Below are 20551 nucleotides of genomic sequence, written 5' to 3'. Positions count from 1 at the left end.
AGATTGGCCAAACACTGGAGCAGGTTTTCCAAAAAGATTGTGGAGTGTCCATCCTTGAAGCTGTTCAAAACCTGACTGTACATGGCCTTGAACAATGTGGTGTAGCTGACCTTGCTTTGAGCAAGGGGGTTGGACTAGACAATCCCAAGAGATCCCTGGCAACCCCAGCAATTCTGCAGCAATACAAGCAACTCAGACATGACTTGAGCCTCAGTTCACTAAAAGTAGGATATCTCCCTTTCAAAGGGTAAGCATTCACTGTTATGCTGAATTCAGGAAAATCAAAAATATATTGATGAGGGGCGGGAACTGCACTACCCATCAAAACTGTAGATCAGAAGATGTTCAGATTCTGAATTACAGTTGTATGGGTTACTGGACAGGCTGTGTTTCCTCCCTATATAAACAGGGGCTAGATGCATATAGAACCCATTATAAACAGGGAATTCCAAAAGGGAATTACATACAAATAAATGGATTTATCTCAGACCACAGATTCTAGGATTTTTTGTTTGTTTAAAATATAGTGAAATTTCTGTGAATCACAGTGAGAAGGGAGGAGATGAGAAGAACAGAAAGTTATGAAAAAAACTCCAAACCCCCAAACAAAACCCAAGACACCCCAAATTCTGAAATTACTCCAGATGTGTTCCCCTGCCCTATGGGAAGGAGTGTTTCAACTGAATTTTCCTTTTATTTGTGAAACTCCTAGATGTGACGAAGTAAAAAGCTAAGAGTATTGCCTTCACCTCCTCAAGGGGAAACAGGAAGAGATGCGTTGCCCAGGGTCATGCTTCCTCCAGCTGGTTTGACACCAGTCTACTGTGCAGTAGTGTGGTAGTGCTGAATATAACCCTCAGTTGCCAAAACTTGCTAATATTTCCTGGAAGCATCAGCAGTTTGTTTTTATAGCTATAAAGAGCTCTCCACTCTGACCACTCAGAGGCTGCTCTCAAGCTTCCCTGTCATACTCAAAGTCACCAGCATGCAAATAAAATCCTATTATGCTATGGTCCATCATGGCCATATGTCTCAAAATGGCAGGAGACTGTTGAAGGCAATTAGTTCCCTCCAAAGCACTGTAACCATAGGTGTTTGAGGGGTGACATTGTCTCAAGTACAACACTGCTCTACTAACTGGATTAAAATACTGAATGATCTTTTACCTTTCATAGTTCATGGTGATTACTTTTGAACTGTGGTGACAGCTCTTCTGGAGAGTGGCCGATTAGAACTAACAGTTAAATTCATCCACTAAAATCATCAGCCTGGTAATTTTCAGCCTGCAAACAGAAGAAATTTAAGTAATGTTTTATGCCTCTATGTGCTAGAAAAAGCTAATCCTGGCCCTACTTCCACCAGGCAACAGTGGCACTCTCTTCCCCCATCCAATATGCTTGGACCCTGCAGCTGCCTTTGTCTCTGTGTTCACCCAGACCAAATCCAGTTCCCTGATATTACTTAAAGTGGAAACAGCTTTCGTTTTGGACCAGTGAGCAGCGCTGAGGCCCTGTAATTTTGTCAGTAATACTGATGCCAACCTATGCAAAATTTTTCATTTTATTTCTGTGATTAGTCAAAGGGGAGTCAGTTTTAGAGCTGGTACAATTAGTAGGTGTGATCTACCCTGAGCCGAGACTGTCTTTTTATTGCCATGCGCATGCTTTCAGTTCCTAATTCCAGGCACACAATGCTCAGCTTTGTGACTGCTGATGTCTCTGAGCCTCAGCCAGGCTGAGCCCTGACACTGTATTAGTGCAAGTGCCATGACTGGCATGAACCATGGTCATTTGCTGGCATCAGTGTGGTTCCTAGCACTGCTCAGAAACTCAGGGACTCAGCTATAACATCAGTGTGGAGCTGAATGACACAAGACAATAGTGAGAGCAGAGTACTTTCATTGACACACAAATGTTTCCATAGTTCACATCCCTTTCCCAGGATAGGGCTGCCTTTCAGGTGCTCAGAGATTTGAGAATGACCATTTCCATGCTGTATGAGCAGTAAATATAAAGGTAAAGCCATAATAATATATATCTATACACTGTAGCACACTGCTCCATGGAAACTGACAGTAGGTTTCCAAGGCAGCCAAATAAAAAAAAAGAACAAGGCTAAAAAAGAATGAAGTACAAAGAACATCAACACAGCTTGATGTGCTAAGGGGTAAATTTTGGAAAGTGCTTAAAGCCCCACTGGAGGTAAATGGCAGTTGTGCTCTTAAATCACTGAGGACCTTTCAAAAAGCCCAGCCAGGAGCACCGTTGCTTGATGTGTGTGACTGATGATTCATTGTCATACACAGCTGTCCTGCAGCTGCACTTTCATTCTATGCTGTGTTCTGCTTTGGGGCTGCTCCCCTCTCTTCACTCTCCCACAGATGCTGTGCTTCAGGGCACTGTTATTCCTCCTCCTCCTCTTCCTCTCTCCAGACTCCATGTAGCTCTATATCCACCCAACAGCCAAATATTTGTATGGCCTTTCTAGTAACCAGGAGTGTGATGCCAAAAGGGTGTTTATCCTGCTCCCAGGGCCAGTGACCAAAGGAGGTTTGGGCTGGCAGGGAACAGCAGCGATGGTCCATTCCCATCCCTCATGAAAGGCAGGTATTTCTGCATAGCAGCCTAAGTTTGCAAGAAAGAGGAGGAAGAGCCATGCGCTACAATAAGCATAGCCAATGCAGTCCCTAACAAGAGCTCTGAGGAAATGAAGAAGCAGAACTTCTTTTTAAAAGAAGCAGTTCAAGAGTAATTGGTTGTTACTTTAGCGGCTGGTCCTACCAAACTGAACTGACCCATCTTGAGTGCAGCACTGCTTTCCAAGCTTTCCTTCTTTCCATTTACATCAGAAGAAAACAAAACACTCCAGAAATTTTTGCCTCAGTGCAGCAGGGTACATGACATCTCAGCAGAAGCTGCAAGCAACCTACAAGCTCTGGTATTTCTTAGCAAAACAAATGGAAAAAGCCAAAGCAATAAGGAGTTTTTTTAGAAAAAGTACAAATAAGGATGTAGGTTTAATATGCAGTAAAATATGGGGAAAAAAACATTGCTTTTAATAAAAAACATGCACTAGGTGAGATCTATAAGATTATTAACCTCTAAAACAGCAAACAACCCCCAAAATACAGCAAACTTTTTTTATTCATACATCTGGAAGCCTGTAACCTATTCTATAGGAGAAGGCACTCTTCTGTGATAATAAAATACAAACAATAAAGCCAAGACAGTATATAATCAGCTTTATGAAGTCTTTTTTACCCCCTTTCTATGTTTGAAAATTTCCAGGTAGTGAAAGCTCCTCAGAGATCAAAATGTAATAACTATTTTATGGCAGCTGCCAAAGGAAAGTGCAAAACCAATACATTAACTGAAAGTATTTTGAGCATGGATAGAGAAGTTGCCTCTTCCACTTCCAACAGAACTGGAGCTTGGTTTCCATTGGATTTGCCACTCTAGATGTAGTCTGGAAAAAATGAATATAACCGTTTTAAAACTAAAGGCTCTCAGTATCTATTAAGAAAATAAACATGTCAAGTGTTCCTTTGATTTAGAGTACAACTGAGGTTTAAAGCTAGTGATTTATGTAGTTGATTTATAGTCAAGTCTTCTAGCTATGAAAGGAATAGATTTTTTTATTTACCAAGGAAGATAAATCTGTATTTGCCTTCTGCTCTTCAGCTGAAAATTGATCTCTCTCTTCACAAAGTTCATGTGAACCCTCCTTCAAGACACTGACCCAGTGAGATCCCCAAGAGAGAGGCCTTAGCTACAGAGATATCATGCGGATTATCTTTCTGTTCTCAGCTACAAAGATTTAAGCATTTAATCAGGAGTAATGTAGAAAGTAGCTAAAATCAGGAGGCTTGACTAGAGCATTGGGAATCAGTGAGTGATGGTGGCTTCTCTTGTTGCTTTTAACAGTGAGATTTATTGCCCTAAACTCTCAGTTCTCCAAAAGGATCCAACTTATTTTCACAGTAATATTTTCTGAAAATTGTTTTTGAGGGACTGCGCTGCACATATTTATTTCACTGTTTTTGAGAGATTTCAGAGGTAAGTTTTTAGAAAAGGAAGAAAAATCCACAGATATTATTTGGATGGTTTTTATATTAACAATAATAAAGAAACAACTGACAGCTTAACAACCTGCAGTTAACGCCCAGATCTTTGACCCAGGATGTTTATGGCAATGGCTTGTACATCTTGACAACCTACTGCTCTTGCATGTGAAGGTTATGTCCATAGCCTGTGGCTTCAGTCTGATCTGACAAGCAGATCAACAGCACCACTGTGCAAAATCCAGCATGCTTGAAAACTCCCTAGACTATATAGGATCAATGAAATAAACATCGCTTATGTCATAAACGCAGAGCACTCTAAACTCTCACAAGGCAGAAACTTTCAGAAGTCACATGGCCACAAAAGCTTTTATTGGTGGGTGACAGATTTGCTGGGGAAAGGAGGAGGAAGGAAGGCCAGAGACATGGAGGAAAGCATGTTCCCTGTGAGGAAATACTGGAGCTCCACGGGACATGGCAAACGCTAATCATTCCAGATAGTGGGCAGTAAAGTCCACAGGACCGGAGACCAACAGAGTCTTCTTGTCCCAAATTATAGATCTGCAATATCATGCTCCTGTGCCTGGCTGAATAAAAATGTTACCAGACTTGGGGCAGGAAAGCATCCAGCCAGCACTGGATGGGACAAGTGTCCCTGGAATGACAAGGATGATTTTTCTCTGGAGATACTGAATGAGATCAGTCAGTTTACATAATGATTGACTGATGGACACCGAAGCAGAAGAGCTGCTACCACCAGAAAGGCCAGGCTATGGATCAGCATAATGGGGGGAAGTCAAGTGAGGCAAAGGAGATGAAGAGTCATGAGGGAGCAGGCCAAAGGAGCCCAATAAAATACGTCCTCCTTTATCACTACCGAGCTGCTCTGGAGAAGGTTGTACTTTACGTACCTATGTATTTCTTTTGCTATTTGACTAATCACATTCTGAAGGTCTTATCATATGAATAATTCCCAACCTGGCTTTCTCTGAAGGTCATACTCCCTGTTTTTACACTTTACCCTTGAAGTCTGATAAACTCGAGTGATCAAGTAGAACTCTTTTATAGAACTACTTGTTATTTACAGCTAGAACTCTCAGCAGGCTTTTAGTTACCTTTTTTCAATTCCTTGCCCATCTTCAGACATTATCTTTGAGTTGTGATGAATTTGCCTGGCAAAAAAAAATAGTTTTGTCTAAATTTTTAATACTTTTGTTTTGATATTTTTCTTCAGGCACAGATAAGGCACTTACAGTAATCTTCTCTGTCATACATTATCATATTTTCAGAGAAACAGTTTTGAGAAGTCAAGTCAGTCATAATATTTGATATCAGTCCAGCACTTCTTTCCTGGAGTTCTCTCTTTCTAGTGTTTACAGCAGAATGGGATGAAGTTGTAGCAAATGTTTTAGTTTGCATTTCTCTTTAAATTATTCAGTACGAGATGAGGAAATTAAGCATACCATAAAAGCAGGCTCAACTGAGTATGTAGAAGCATCATACAGAAAACAAAAATAAGGAAATAAAAGCCTATCAGCCATTAAAAAAGTTAGAGTCATAAAAGTCAGGAAAAATTGTTGATTTACAATGTCTCATTTATTTCAGCTCCCTGACACTGTAGGATCATTTTCTATAGAATCTATGGTTTTTAATGTGGCTTTTTTTTTTTCCTCTTTAGTTCAAAAAGACATAAGCAGGGAGGTTTTTATAGTTTCCTTGAGAACATAATTCCATCTCTTTTTCTTCTCAAACTATTTCAACTGTTTCTCATCTGACTTTTTCCCACATATATTAAATTTTTTTTTTCACTGCTTCTAGTACATCTGAGAGTCTTGCATCACATTTGTTATCCTTCACTAAAATCCTCCAGGTGTTGTTGGTTCCTCACTCCTTTCACCCTCATTTGTGATCCAAGAAATTTCTACATTTGAAAAAAAAGAAAAAAACACCACAATGAAGACTCTGATTTTTTCCTACCACACAACATTTACATGTGCTTCTTTCCCTCTTTGGAAGCATTCAAAGCAGACTGAATGTGTGCAACAGAGAAGAAATAGGAATAATGCACTCATAAGAAAGCAAATGGAATCAAGAAGGCAATCAGTTAAATTTACATTGGTTGTGGTGAGAAAGAAAAAACCACAATTGGAATATACACTGAATAAAGGAGGCAAAACCTGTGTACTTGATGTAATTCAAAACCACATTGTGACACTGTATTAGGAGTAACTTGGAGCAGGTCTCTGTTCCCATAGCACTCAGGGATCTCCCAGGAGGTCTCTGCTCCTGCCTGCCCACCTAATTCTGTGGACCTTCACCACCAGCAGTATGTCTGCAAGCAGAACCCTGTGAAAAATTCATTAACTGCTGAGAGGACCTCAGCTCCAGAAACATGACAGGTATAATTCATTTGGAAAACAGTCAGACTGCTAATGCGGGATTCAAGTCCTTGCTGAGGCAGGGCAGGATCTCAGTTTTGTTACTTACTCCATGCATTACAAAGCAGATATGAGGTTCATTGGCAAAAGAATGTATTGGAAAGCTAAAAATAAAGTCTTCTTTTTTCTGGAAATACTGCATACAGTTAATCTGTCTTAAAAATTTAAAAGGACAACAGAATATATTTTCTAATTTCAGAGGTATTTGATATGTTGGTATACAAGGTATATACCAGGTATATACAAGGTGTATACAAGGTATATACCAGGTATATACAAGGTATATACCTAATATATATCTGGTTGGGCAGTGCAACACAAAAATGGATCCTTAAACATACTCATGGGCTTCTTCTAACAATTGCGTATATTACTAAAAAAAATCAAATCTTTCAGTCGTTTAATTTAAAGCTGGATTATCTAGATCATCAGAGGAATAATTAATTTGGAAAATACTTAAATATTGCACCAGCAAATGAAGGCTAGTATTTTTTCATTCTTATCACAATGACAGCTGGCTTGAAGTGTTTTATTAATTTCCCTATAAATAACTTTGAGCTGTGGAAGAAATACACTGCATGTAATGTAACTTGGCTTCTAAAATAATTACATAATACTGGAATGAGGACTCAATCTGCTGGAACAGCTTGACAAATAAAATGACCAAATAATGTTTGAATAAGGATCTGGCTAATAAAGTGGACTGATTTCAATTTATACAAATGTTTGGAAAGCAATTGTCTACAGTAAGAAAATAGAAATGACTGTACTGTAGACTTGCTCTCATACTGTACTGAGTTGAGCCACTGGATGAGGACTTTTGCCATAACCTACATTATTCCAGTGACATCTGAGTGGTAATAAGTACTGGTATAGTTTAAGAACATGAAAGGGAACAAGCCTTTCCTTGAGCTTTTTTTGTGCAGTCTTCTTTGGGTCATAAAACCTCACCATATCCTTTGGATAAATCCCCATGGCCTCCAGGGTACCACCTAACCCAAGGGTTATCTTGCATCATGACTCAAGCATCATTCTCAGCTGGGCAGAATCTGATTGATCCATTTCAGCACCAGATGTCTCTCAACAGCTCATGACCCTTTTCTCAGAAGTTGCCATCTCAAGTGTGCTGTACATATGGAGGGACATGGGAAGAGTAAAAGTTGCTGGTACACAGTCAACAAACTGAAGTGCCCATGTGCTGCATCAGAAGCAGACAGCTCATATCTGGCAGAGCACAGCTCCCTGGCCAGGTGATCCCACTCACGACAGGGCACAGGTAACCTAGCGTGTGAGGAGACCCATTAGTTAAAGCCTTTCATGTTACTAGATGAGCCACAAGAACTGAAAGCTCAGCATGGATGGACACATTACTGAAACCTTTGTGGGCTTCTTGAGAGGAGCACAGCTTCCTCTGTGGAACCATCGCAACAACTTGGTTAACAACTACTGCAACCCAGGCATGCCCTCGGCACACTTAGATGCAGCTACTAATCTTGATATTTTCCAATATTATTACAAAATGTTTTGTGTCATAATTGTCACCTATGGCACCAAGTCAGAGCCTGAGACGACTGGCTTAGATACCACAGGATGGACAGCAGTCAGCAGTAACCAGAAGGCACTCAGGGGAAACTCCAGACTCTGAGAGAATTTGGTATGAATTGTCTTAATGTTTTAAAATACGTATTTCAGCTAATGCCCTCAAGCTTCTCCAGGAACAGGCTTGTCCAAAATTTCCATTTGCTACTGGTTATTGCAGCCTGCTGGCTGGAAACAGCTATAGACCCTCAGCTACCATACCATAAAAGGAAAAGCAAGAAACCCTGGAAAAGGCATCACTGTCATGAGCGGCTGCTACTCTACATGCATTTGTTCCCTCTACATGCTGAATAAGAAAAATAATAAAAATCTGACTCATAAAAATGAGTTACAAATGTGTGACATGATGTGTACCTAATAGCTATGCTGGCTCAGGAAATACTGGCCTGCTGCACTGCCCCTGCATTGAACCCTGATCCACCAAGTCCTAGGACTTCTGACTTTGAAATACATTAGTACACCGAGGCACCAAGACATGTTAATTTTTTTTTTTTTTTTTTACTTCAGAGAGAAATGGCAACAAGGAAAAGAGTGCTACTGAGTGACCAAAGGATGACAGTCAAAGACCAGGCTGTGTTCAAAAGCAGTATTATATTCATATAATATTTTGCTGAAATCCCAGTCCTGACTTCATTTATTGCTTTTCTAAAATGAAAGAGTTACAAGATGCTTTTGCTTGCTCTGTTCAGTTTTCCATATCTTCCAATTCTGTTCATTGAAATGTTTATCTCCTCCCTGTCGGTCTTATACCACTTTTCCCTGTCTTATACAGATCTATCCTTGCCTTCCTATCCCTCTTTTTTTTCCCCTCCTTGTGTTTAGGAAGGAAGGAAGGAATTATTAGTCTTGAGTATAAGAAGTCGTGGCAAAAGTAGGTAAGGTGACCAGCTAACCATAAAATAAGATTATTGTGCTTAGTAAAGCAACCATCCTCCACTCATATTTCTATTTCCATTCCTGTAATGTATTACCCTGAACACAGATCAATTGAATTTCAGAATATTTTTCTTCTGAAGCTCATGGGATAGTTCATTCTGAATTTTTATGGACTGACTCAGCATATAGCTCAGCAAAGTAAGGATGAAAGCCTGTAGTGTTGATTTCATGCAACAAGATGATAATTAAATTAAAAAGAGGGTGCAGACAGTTATTCCTGCGGCCTAGAGATAGCTGTTTTGTTTTTTTTTTTAAAAAACCAACCTGCTGTAGTCAATGATGCTATTGCATCTGCCAGCAGAAATTTTGATCTACCTAACTAATATTCTAGCACATTTTAGTTTAATCACCTATTTCAAATCTGCACTAGTGCCACTTACCAAACACTGAATCACTTGCTGTCACTCCCATCACAGTAAGAGGATGTAAATACAGACCACAAGTTAAACAAGAAAGGGCATAAATTACATTGGCCCAAGGACAGCTATGCAGAGCGATAGCCATGCAAATGGAGAATGTGATCTGCTGTTTATGTGCACACATAAAAAATTACATATTTTCCATGGACACTTGAGGCAGTCAAAGATTTTCATATAGACTTCTGTTGTCCAAACAGAAAAGATTTTTTTTTTTTAATTATTTTTACTTTTTGGTTCATTCCCTCTGGGTTTCAGCTACAGCATTGCTATGAGTGTTATCTACTGTGTTAATGAGAATTTCTATTGGCCTTGAAAAGCTGAGCTTGGCGGTGCTGCCTGTCTGTCACTTGCATTGTTCTTGCTCGGATACCCACCATGCCTGGAACTTACACCTGTCTGATCTTATCAGTTCAACGCAGCAACAGCCCAGTTTGGAGTTACACCTTTTAATGCAATCAGCTTAGAACAGCTTTGCATCTCCATTGCAGGGTTTGCCTCATTACATGTTAATTGAATCTCATTTGCTGAAACATATGATCTAACAATTATAGCAAACCTTAAACCTCGACAAACACAGGCTTGATTAATGAAGACAGAGTAAACTAAATTGCCTTTTTGTGTTTAATCACCATCAGGAAGTTCTTGGTCCTGTGATCTAAAGGCAGCTTCCCCGTTGACTTCAGATCCCAATTGGTTGTGAAGTACCTCATCCTTTTACTTAAACTTACTAATTATGAAAGCTCTTATGCGCCTCTTTTCCCCCTGCAGAGTGCCTAGAAATTACTTTGAACTTGAACATACTGCTGTAGGAAGCACAGCAAAGAGCAGTCATGTTTCTCCTCTCGGGTGCTTTTGTGGTACCTCTACTCTTTCCCCTGACACTTTGTGCTAGCATCACACCCAGAGGTCACGATGAAGAAAGGCTTAGATGAAACTCAACTGTCAAGTGGCAAATGGTTTCTCATGATGCCAAAGCCTCTACTGTCGATTAGTAATTTCAAGAACCTGCCTTTCACCCTGTCCCAAGTTATAACTGTAAAAACAGAGGAGTTGAGTTTAATTATATTTCTGCAGCTTTGTTAGTAAATTGCAGTTTTCCATTTAATTTTGCCCTGGCAGATTTGAAAACAAGAAGATCTTTTACATAGTACACTCAAATAAAAGCATAAGCTTTATTTTTCGCTGTGATTTCAAATATTCAGAATGACAGACCATCCTGTCCAGCTTTAAATGTGTTTGCATTCTAGTTTGCATTCCTCCTCCTCCCTCTTTGTCTCTCATGAATACCTGGATGAAGAAGAATTCACTGAATTAACCTTTCATAGGTTAGGGCAAACCCTGGCTCTGGGTTTTAGGAGAGGTTTGGAAAGAAGACAAATTTTAAAAGCCTTTCAGTATCAACGGAGAATATTTTTAGTTTCAGACCTTATACCAGGGGGATTAATTTCATTTTATGCTACTATATTTTCAGCAGAATCTTACTAGCATGGTGCACCAGGTGCTGATATTAAATCTAGAAAATCTACAGTAAGCCAGGGAAAGACGCTTCAAGCTGATAAATATTTACAGGGACTTACTCAAAAATGAAGTAAGAGAAGTTATACTGTCTTCAACTTTAATTTCAAAGATCTGGTCTGGTTAAGAACACTCCCTGTGTGTACTCTTCCTTTCAAAAGTAAGTGAAGTGTTACATTGCCAAAAACCCCAGAATGAATGATGGCACAAAATCGCTGGGGAAAATTAATATCTGCTGAAGAATAATCTTTAAAAAAAATCCCAGTCAGACTGTATAGCAGCTATCTGTGGTGATAAGGAGAGGGAAAGTGGCTTCTTCCCTCACTGGGAACGTCACCCAGGATGCTGCTCCTTGTCAGTGAAGGTCCTGACAAGGAATCCTGCAGGGCCCTGTGACCCAGTGGCTACTCCTTCTGAGGCAGCACATCTACTCAGCTTAGCAGGATGTGGGACAAGGAGTGTAATTTAGTAGCCTTGGCACATAACTGCAAAGTTGAGGGGAAAAGACACACAGATACTTTCCATCTTATCTGAAGTGTGCTGGTTTTGTCTGGGATAAAGTTAATTTTATTCATAATAGCTAGTACGGGGCTATGTTTTGGATTTGTGCTGAAAACAGTGTTGATAAAACAAAGATGTTTTCATTATTGCTGAGCAGTGCTTACACAGAGTCAAGATCTTTTCTTCTTCTCACCCCACCCCACTAGCCAGTAGGGTGGAGGTGCACAAGGAGTTGGGAGGGGACACAGCTAGGACAACTGACCCCAACTGACCAAAGGGCTATTCCATACCATATGACGTCATGGTCAGCCTATAAAGCTGGGGGAAGAAGAAGGAATAGGGGGACATTCAGAGTTTTGGCATTTGTCTTCCCAAGTAACTGTTAGGCGTGATGGAGCCCTGCTTTCCTGGAGATGGCTGAACACCTGCCTGCCAATGGGAAGCAGTGAATGAATTCCTTGTTTTGCTTTGCTTGTGTGTGTGGCTTTTGCTTTACCTATTAAACTGTCTTTACCTCAGCCCATGAGTTTTCTCACTTTTGCTCTTCTGATTCTCTCCCCCATTCCACTGGAGTGAGGGGGGAGTGAGCGAGTGGCTGTGTGGTGCTTAGTTGCTAGCTGCGGTTAAACCACGACACAGAGCAAAAGGTAGGTGCAGGTAAATGAAGTTATTCTATTTCTTGTTTGGCCAAAATCCCACCTCACGTAAAACTCCCTGTAAGTGCTGTCATCTTGGCCATATAAGGAACTAACACTAAAACTGCATTTCTGTGGTATGACCATACTCCCCCTCCCATAGGAATTCAAGTGCCATCTGTCAGCTTCTGTTGCCACAAAGTGGGACAAGCCCAAGGTACAAGAATAGGAGAAAGAAAACAGAAACTAGGACAGCACCTCCTACCTCTATGACTGCACAGCCTGAACTATCAGCAATGGTTCTGTACTTTCAAAGGGAAGAGGTAACTTGTAGAGATTGAAGGATCAAATGATCAGCTTTAAAAAGAGAACTAAACAATCCTTTTTTTAATGGAAAGACTGTGAATTTCAAGTGTTGCAGTCCATGTACAGAAACCCTAGTATTTTAAATGAAATAAGGGAGAATTAGCAAGTACACTTGTCCTTGGCTGTTTTCCAAGACATCTCAGCTGTTCCAATGAATTTAAAATGTGAAATGAATCAAGTATATGAGGATGGATCTTTCATAAGTTATGATTTTCTGCTTTAGATAATGAAAAAAACTCTAATTTATCCTGGAAAAATATCCTTTTCTTTCATACAAGTTTTAGGAGCTGTTTCACATTCATACATGTGCACTCACATGAAGCTACCAGCAGAAATATACATTGTAGCTGATTTTTCCAAATCTCTTTTGTTTGGCATCAGTTTTCCTGTTAGCACCATGCAGTACCTACAAAGATAAATTGTATTTTCCTTCCCTTCCTGAAGTACTAAGACAAGCTGCCATTCACCCCCTAAACCTAGAGCTGGCCTGCACTCATCTATAACATCTAAAGTTAGCTGCATGTTGGACACATCCCAAATTACCACAGACTGTAAGGTACAACCTTCCCCAGTCCACAGTGTTGCCTCGGGGTTTTGGGTCCCAACTGTACTCAAGCTGGTGGAATAACTCCACTTTTCCAGAAGCACAGAAAGGTATTTCTTCGCAGTTTTCAGACGAGGGTTTACCAAGGACTGTTCCCTGAGGCTGGAGTCCACCCTCTGTAGGGCCTGACCTCAGCTGGCTTTGGTTTCTGCTGGAAAGTTGCACCAATTGCCGAACAAATAACTTGTTTTTTGTCCCAGCACAATGGCCTCTGGGTTCCCAGATTCAGGTACTCAGTTTTAATTTACAGATATCTGGACCATAGATATTTTAGGTATAAATGGAACAAAATAGAAAGGCTTGAGAAAAGTGAGGCTACCCTCCATCTGGGGGCTTGTCTGGGATATCATCTACTTTAGGGTTTGACTGCTTCTCTTTTATGTGAGCAGCAGATAGGAGAAGAAATAGGGGGCCACCTGACAATTAGCCTAAAAAAATGGTCTGGTGAGATTATCTAGTCCTGACAAGAGAAATTGTCAAGAAGGTCTTAGTGTTGATTTGCCAGACCAAACCAGACTGATTGGGCAAAGAAGTAAATAAGCTGACAAATTAAGTTTGCTATCACATTGATGGAAGACAGAGTACATCTTCTTAGGTATTTCTTTAGAATTGTTAGAACAGTAAATGTGCACCTCACTAGCTCTTGAGGAACATAGAAATAACTTTATAATCCTGTTTCTGCTCTTTTCTGCAGTGGTTCCAGTGATTGCATTTTAAAAAGGGAGCAACATAAAATGTTTATAACTAAGGCACCAGAATGGTGATGTTACGTGGTTGTAGAAAAGGCATTTCTATGCCTCATATACTCCTGTCTTCAGCACAGATGCTTTCCAGAGTATGGGTAAAAGGGACACTGTATTCACATGTTTTTTCAAGTTTCTGGAAGCCACAGCTGCTGGTGGACACATAAATTATGTGTTGGAAAAAGCAAGCTATATAAATTAGGATCTTTCACTGATGAAGTGTATAAGAAAGTGAACAAAGTGGAGCAAGGTAGGTGTTTGGCCATTAATTCTGCTTCACCTCTATTAGAAGAAATGTGCATACACCAAACCAAATTGGTCTAACTTTTGAGCAATCCTCAAGCATGCCAGAGTAGTTACAGGCTGTACAACAAGCACTCCTGCTCTTGCTTGTGTTTCATTCAGAGTTATTGCTAGTATAACTATGGAGCCCTGTCAGCATAATAGCCTGACCCTTCATGGTAGTAGTGGGCTGGTGCTGCTAAATTTATATAGTTGCATGTTGTTTTGATTTTGTATAAACTAATGATGTCCAAAGTGAAATTATTTAGTTTCTCCATTTATCCTTTTCATTCCAGGGTTTCCAAAGGATGAAGTAGGCGCCTCAACAATCAAGAAATTTTCCATCATGGTAAACTCAGGCAATACCTGCTATGCAACAGCACAAGCTAAATCAGAAGATGCTACAAAACATATGGTGGAAAAAAAAGGATTAATATTACCATGGAACTGCTCTCCAAATAAAATAACACAGAATAAAAAACCATGCTGAATGGCATGACTCCTTCTTACAGGGCCATATACTTATTTTCTAAAATGTCCAAGATTCAGACTACGTACATTGTCCTGCATGAAAGTTCATTGAAAACAAATCTTGTTTAAGTCAAGGAAACACTCTGAAACTTCTGTGCAAAGGAATGATAAAAATTGTGCATATCTTATACCTCAGGGGCACTTCAAATTTCATCTCCAGCTTTTGTTGCAGAAAATGTCCTTTCTGCTTTACTAAACTAATCTCAACAAGCCCAAAAGGTATTTAGATATGAGGTCACGAGAGCCAGAAGCCTCAGTCATTGGTAATGTTTGGGAACCAGTTTCTACATTCCAGAATACAATTCTTCTGAATTACAATTTTAGTTTATAATTATTCAGAATTGATGGCTCTGGGTATTCACTGAAATGGTGCTTAGGTCTGATATTAATGTAGGCAGACCTCCTGTTAGAACAGTCGCAGAGTGTTTAATAAGTTGGGTAGACTGAGCAGGAATAAATGAGACCCATGTTTGCTTTCTTTTACACATGAACGGAAGTTGAAACTAAACAAATGCTGTGGTTTTTTGGCTTCTTGATGATTACTCTTAAAATAGTCATTATAGTCAGGAGAGTGAAAACAGTTCTTTCTTGGAAAATTTTAATACTGTTGCTGGAAATTCAGAGATCGGTGTGAAGAAAGAATTTAAAGATGCCTCCTGTTCACGAACTGAAAACCTGGTGAGAAGAAAATCTCCAACATTCAGCGTCACAGACTAACAGGAAAAAAGGGCTGAAATGGGCACCCAGTTACTGAGTCAGGAGACAAGTTATCTTGCCAGTGGAATTTGCTCCATGTTTTCTAACAGTTTGTCTTGTAAAGTATAAAGTCCTTCTAGGAAGTACTCTGTAATTGCTGTGGTCACAGATGCCACCTGCTTAAAAAGTCTTTTCAAAGTTAAAAAAATGTGAAAGTCTTACTTGGAGGAAGGAAGCATTAGGGCTGAGATCTCAGAAAGTGTTCAGCTTTAATTTGAGTTGCACAAAGTTATTTCTGAGCTTCATTTCCTCTCTCTGCAGCACTCCTTGGGCTGCACTGCCATTAACAGCCTCTGAGCTATATCAATCTATACGGATGATTTGCTTGGCTTGATAAAAAAACAAAACAAAACAGCTACCTCCTCCTTCCAACATGTCTTACCTGCACATCTTATCTATAATATTTGTATGCAATACTGACAGAGGATAGTAGATAAACAATATTTGGAAGCATGTCTGAAATAGTGAAGAAAACAACTGCTGAGAAGTGACATTCTGGTTTTCTTTTTTCTTTTTTTTTTTAATTGAAGATAAGAAAGAAAAAGTCATTAACTTATGCGGCTTCCTGCTTTTCACAGTAATAACAGAGAGGCTTAGGAGATGGCATATTTTAAGAGAAAGTAAATTTTGCATTAATATTTTAAAATTTACACCTTGAGTATGTTCTCTTCTACAGAGAATATATATTAATTACCTGTTGAGCTCCCTGTAGAAATTAACTCTGTGGGACCAGAAGTATTCAGATTCTTAGCAAGAAATCACATGATCAATGGGCTGAGGCCAGTTGTATGAGATTCAACAAGGCTCTTAAGGCGTCTCCCTGCTAAAAGCTGTACATGCCTAATAGTGACATCATACCATGACCGCACACACCACCCTTCCCCAAAGGCACTCTTGGTTTCAGTTCTGTGTGTGGTAGATTGTGCACTCCATATGCATTTCATATGCTCCCTTTGAGCTGGCCATGGGGCTATGAAATTCAATCTTTTAAGTCACCAGCTACACAAATTCCAGCTACCAGGCAGAAGTATAAAATGCAGAGAGAAAGGCAGAAGAAGAAAAGGATAAATCATGAGGTTGAGGTTAAGTTTAAGTAAATTTAAAAAAAGAAAGATATATTCCTTAGAATTTCTTTAGAAATTGAATTTTACAGTGTTAAAAATACACAATTTTTGTGGAACGAAGAAAAGCTTAATTCCAAGATAAATGGTATTTTACAGTCCCCTTTAATATCCTTGTTATTATATTTATTAAAACAGAGGGCATCCCCTTTTTATATATATACACACAAAATATTGAACACTAATAGGAATTTAACTGATTACAGTAATATTCCTACTCTCTTGTATCTTGGCCAAACTATTTTTCTCTTTCATTGCTTCAGCATCTCTACACAGTTGCTGCAGTAACAAAGTAATTTTCTGATAAATTCATCAGGAAAAGTGCACTATAGAGAACATGTATAACTCTAAACCTGTCACACCATCACAATTTTAAGGCAATTATTCTCCTAGGGAAAAAAGGAAAATTGCATAATGTAATTGCACAAAGAGAAAGATAAGTTATCATGATTTTATGCTACCAAACTTAACTTTCTTAAATGTGCTCAGCATAGGAATCTTCCTCCCTTATGGACAATATATGTGTCTTCTCAAGCTCTATCAACCACAATGTCAGCTAGGCTGGCATATAATGTAAATCAAGATTACTGGCACACTTGAACCACTAAAAATTACGGTTGAAGGAAAAGTTTTACAATAACATTCATCTTCCAAGCTGTGGTGAATATTTTTCTAAGCAAAATGAAATACTACAGTCTCCTTGAGCCAATTATTTCAAGGGTACTCAAAATCTATATCATAATTAAAAGTGTAATCACTGTAGTTAAGCTTAAGATTTATTCTGTAAAACATAAAACCTACAACACCTGAAACCAACAGCAAATCCTGGATAACGGGAATAAAAACCTGCATTTTAAACAATTTACAAGAACCCTCTGTCACCTGTTAAAGTAAATTCAGAACATTCAGAACAAGAATGCTGAAAATACTGATTTCTAAACAGCCTTCTGTTGCCTCTCCTTCTTCCCCTGATCCCATAAGAGATACCTAAAAGGTCTTTTGGAGTAAACAGAGAATAAGTGCTCTGAAATGAGCAGCATTATCCCTTATTATGGCATTCTACACAGCTTAGCAGTGTATAAATGTGGTGTCATCTCTTTGTAAACTTTTGACATGTGACCATTTGCTTTATAATTTGTAATTATGACCCCAAACTTTTAAAACAGATTATTTGTTTAGGATCTCCAGTTCCCAAGTAGAAAAACTTGGTGTTGGTATAAAGGGATAATGTCTGCTCAACACAAAAGCTTCACTGTTTTCTAAGAAAGGATCTCTCCACTGTTTGAATGATGTTAATATCGGAAGGTATCATCTCCTCACATCCACAATCTGACACTATTTCCTCCTGATATCAGGATCAAAGATTTTTGTAAAAGGAATTCCAGAATTCCAATACTCTCAGTTCATAAATGATGATTTATTTGATTTGAAAATATATATTTCAAAAGTAGGGTAGAATCAGAGGAGTGTTTAAAAAAAAACAAAGCCCAGCCCTACCCCTCCCCCCCAACAAACAAAACCCACGTATTTTTTATTGAAGTGTATGCTACCTAAGCCATATGTTTAATAGCAGTGAGACAAGCATATTTTGGCATAAGGAAAATAAGATAGGGTAGCTTTGGAATCAAATACTTGCTAGCATTCAGGTTTAAATGGCTGGAGGTAATATTTCACAGCACAGCACATCTGAGGCAGTCTTGCTAAATTCCTAAGTGTACAGTCCCCAGAGGAGCACCACAGTCATTAAAAACTGAGAAATGCCAGTGCCTGATTTCAGGGCAGCCACTTCCTGAAAGACTCACAGAGATACATGTCTGATCTGGACTCTGACATCTCCTAGATTTCATGGCCCAACAGAAGATACCTTTGGGATGTTCTTTATGGTTGCAATTCCATACTGCATGGCTCCATGCCACATGCTTGTGTACTGTCAAATAAAGCTTTCATTAATGAAATCCCATCATACCAAACAAAGCTTTTTCATGAGCTAATGATGACAACAAAGTTGTCTTTGATATACTACAAATGTCAGAATGCTTGTGTTATCTTTCAGACCTACCTTGAACCTTGATGTAGTATGAAACATCCTCAAATTCATTATCTGTCTATGTACAAGAAAAGGTTGTTTTGTTTGTGGTGATGTACTGTACTCTTAGCTTGAACAATGCACATATTCTCTCTGGAGTCTGCAGCAAATTATTCTTCTAAGACAAGTGACATTTTCAGATGAGCCAAATGCACATTGCAACAAATGTCAAAGTTAACACACTCAACATTATCACCTAGATCTCTGTGAGAAGATAGCATACACAACGCTACACAAAACACACTTGTTATGAATTCTACTTCTCTGAGACCAGTTTTTGAGATGGAGCTAGCTGTCACTCCCAAGGCCTAGGCCACTGCAGACCTTGATTAAAAAAAGAAAAAAAAAAAGACCTTCAGTGTAGTTCAAGATGGCAACTATTTCTCTCTCAACAGAGATGATGGATATAAAGGCTGAAAAGGTTGAGAATCAACTGATGTACTGAAAGTAGGTATTTGCACAGTATATTTTTTGTCTGTCAAAAGGAGAAGGTGGCATAAGACATGAGTGTATCTCAATACTAAAAGGATACTGATTTCATAACACGAAAAACAAACACAGAGAGAGATTGAGATGGCTGTAGTCAGTTCAGAAGAACTCCCCTCTTGAGTGTAAAAGGACCTTTCTGGGAGTTGTTCTCAAGAGACTGAAAGTTTGTAAAGAATCTGCATGCACAGAAGATTGGCACTGTATCTGATCTGATGAACCATCTTTTGACATGGTCTTTAACAAAATATAATAGAAAGTGTCTTAAATAAGGAAAAGCCATTAGGTACCTTGTATATTTATTCAACAGGAATAGAATTTTCCAGTCAGAGGGAAAAAAATGATTGTCCCAAATGTTTAGTCTGTTTTGATCATTTCACAAGGTCCAGCCCAGCATGATGTGATCTAGCCGATTGTTTGGAACATAATAGGGTGGTGTTTTAGCTTTTCTTTCTGTTCTTCTATTCATATTTCATACTGGGTTTGTGTTTATCCCCAAAGGCATATTTTTCCATACAAACTCAGACAGAAAGCTTGTCAACACTGCATGTCTAGGTGGAAAAGTAAATATTAAAATCTCTGACATGAGTTCCTTTATGCCAGTGTCACTGTGGTTCTAGACTTCTGCTCTCTGTGAATTGGTTTGTATAGTTTGGACTGATTATTAGTTGGAGGAACACAGTCATTTTGGTATTAAATTGTGAGATTAATTCTTGCCTCAGAAAGATTGCTACTGCATTTTTACTACCTCATTAAACAAAGGTGTCAAACAAACACAATTAAGATATGGATGTATTTGTGCCTATTCCTGAATTCCCAACCATATGGTTAATTTACATAATTTATTTCAGCTTGTTTTAGAAATTATTATGCTGCAGTGTTAGCCACTGGACGGAGACTGAATCAAAGTCCTGGTCACTAGCTAATGCGGATTTGGAATTTCCAGTACATTGGGAACTGGTGGGACTTCTGTCTTGAATTATTTGCATGTCCAGGATTTGAATTCTGCAAAGATTTTGCTTTGCCTTTGGAAGATGTTCAATGCAGCTGCACATTCAAGTGTGGATGCATCATATCCATATATATGTGGACACACTTCCATGGACAAATGAAGCGAAACACCAGTGTAACAAATTGGTCTTCATTCCTTAGAACATATCCTTACATATGTTGTCCCCAGGCAGTTAACTCAATGATGCTAACCATCCTCATAATTATCCTCAAATACTAGTTGCAGGCATTCGTACTAGGAATATGTCTGCTGTTATGTATGGAATATCTTGCAGTTAACATGTATCAGCTTTAATATCACCTGATCACTTCACATTAGATGCTTTCCATTAGAAGTAACATTCCTGACAGAAGATGAAGGTGAATGAGTCATGGAATAGTAATTTTGAGAAATACACACCTGTCAGTATTTGAGGAAGATTTTGGATGCAAGTATGAATATTTGACTTGCAATTCGGATTT

Source organism: Nipponia nippon, unplaced genomic scaffold, assembly GCF_047370975.1.
Source record: "Nipponia nippon isolate SJK-2023a ecotype South Korea unplaced genomic scaffold, ASM4737097v1 scaffold_3, whole genome shotgun sequence".
Classification (NCBI taxonomy): domain Eukaryota; kingdom Metazoa; phylum Chordata; class Aves; order Pelecaniformes; family Threskiornithidae; genus Nipponia; species Nipponia nippon.
Note: the sequence above shows the minus strand (reverse complement) of the source record.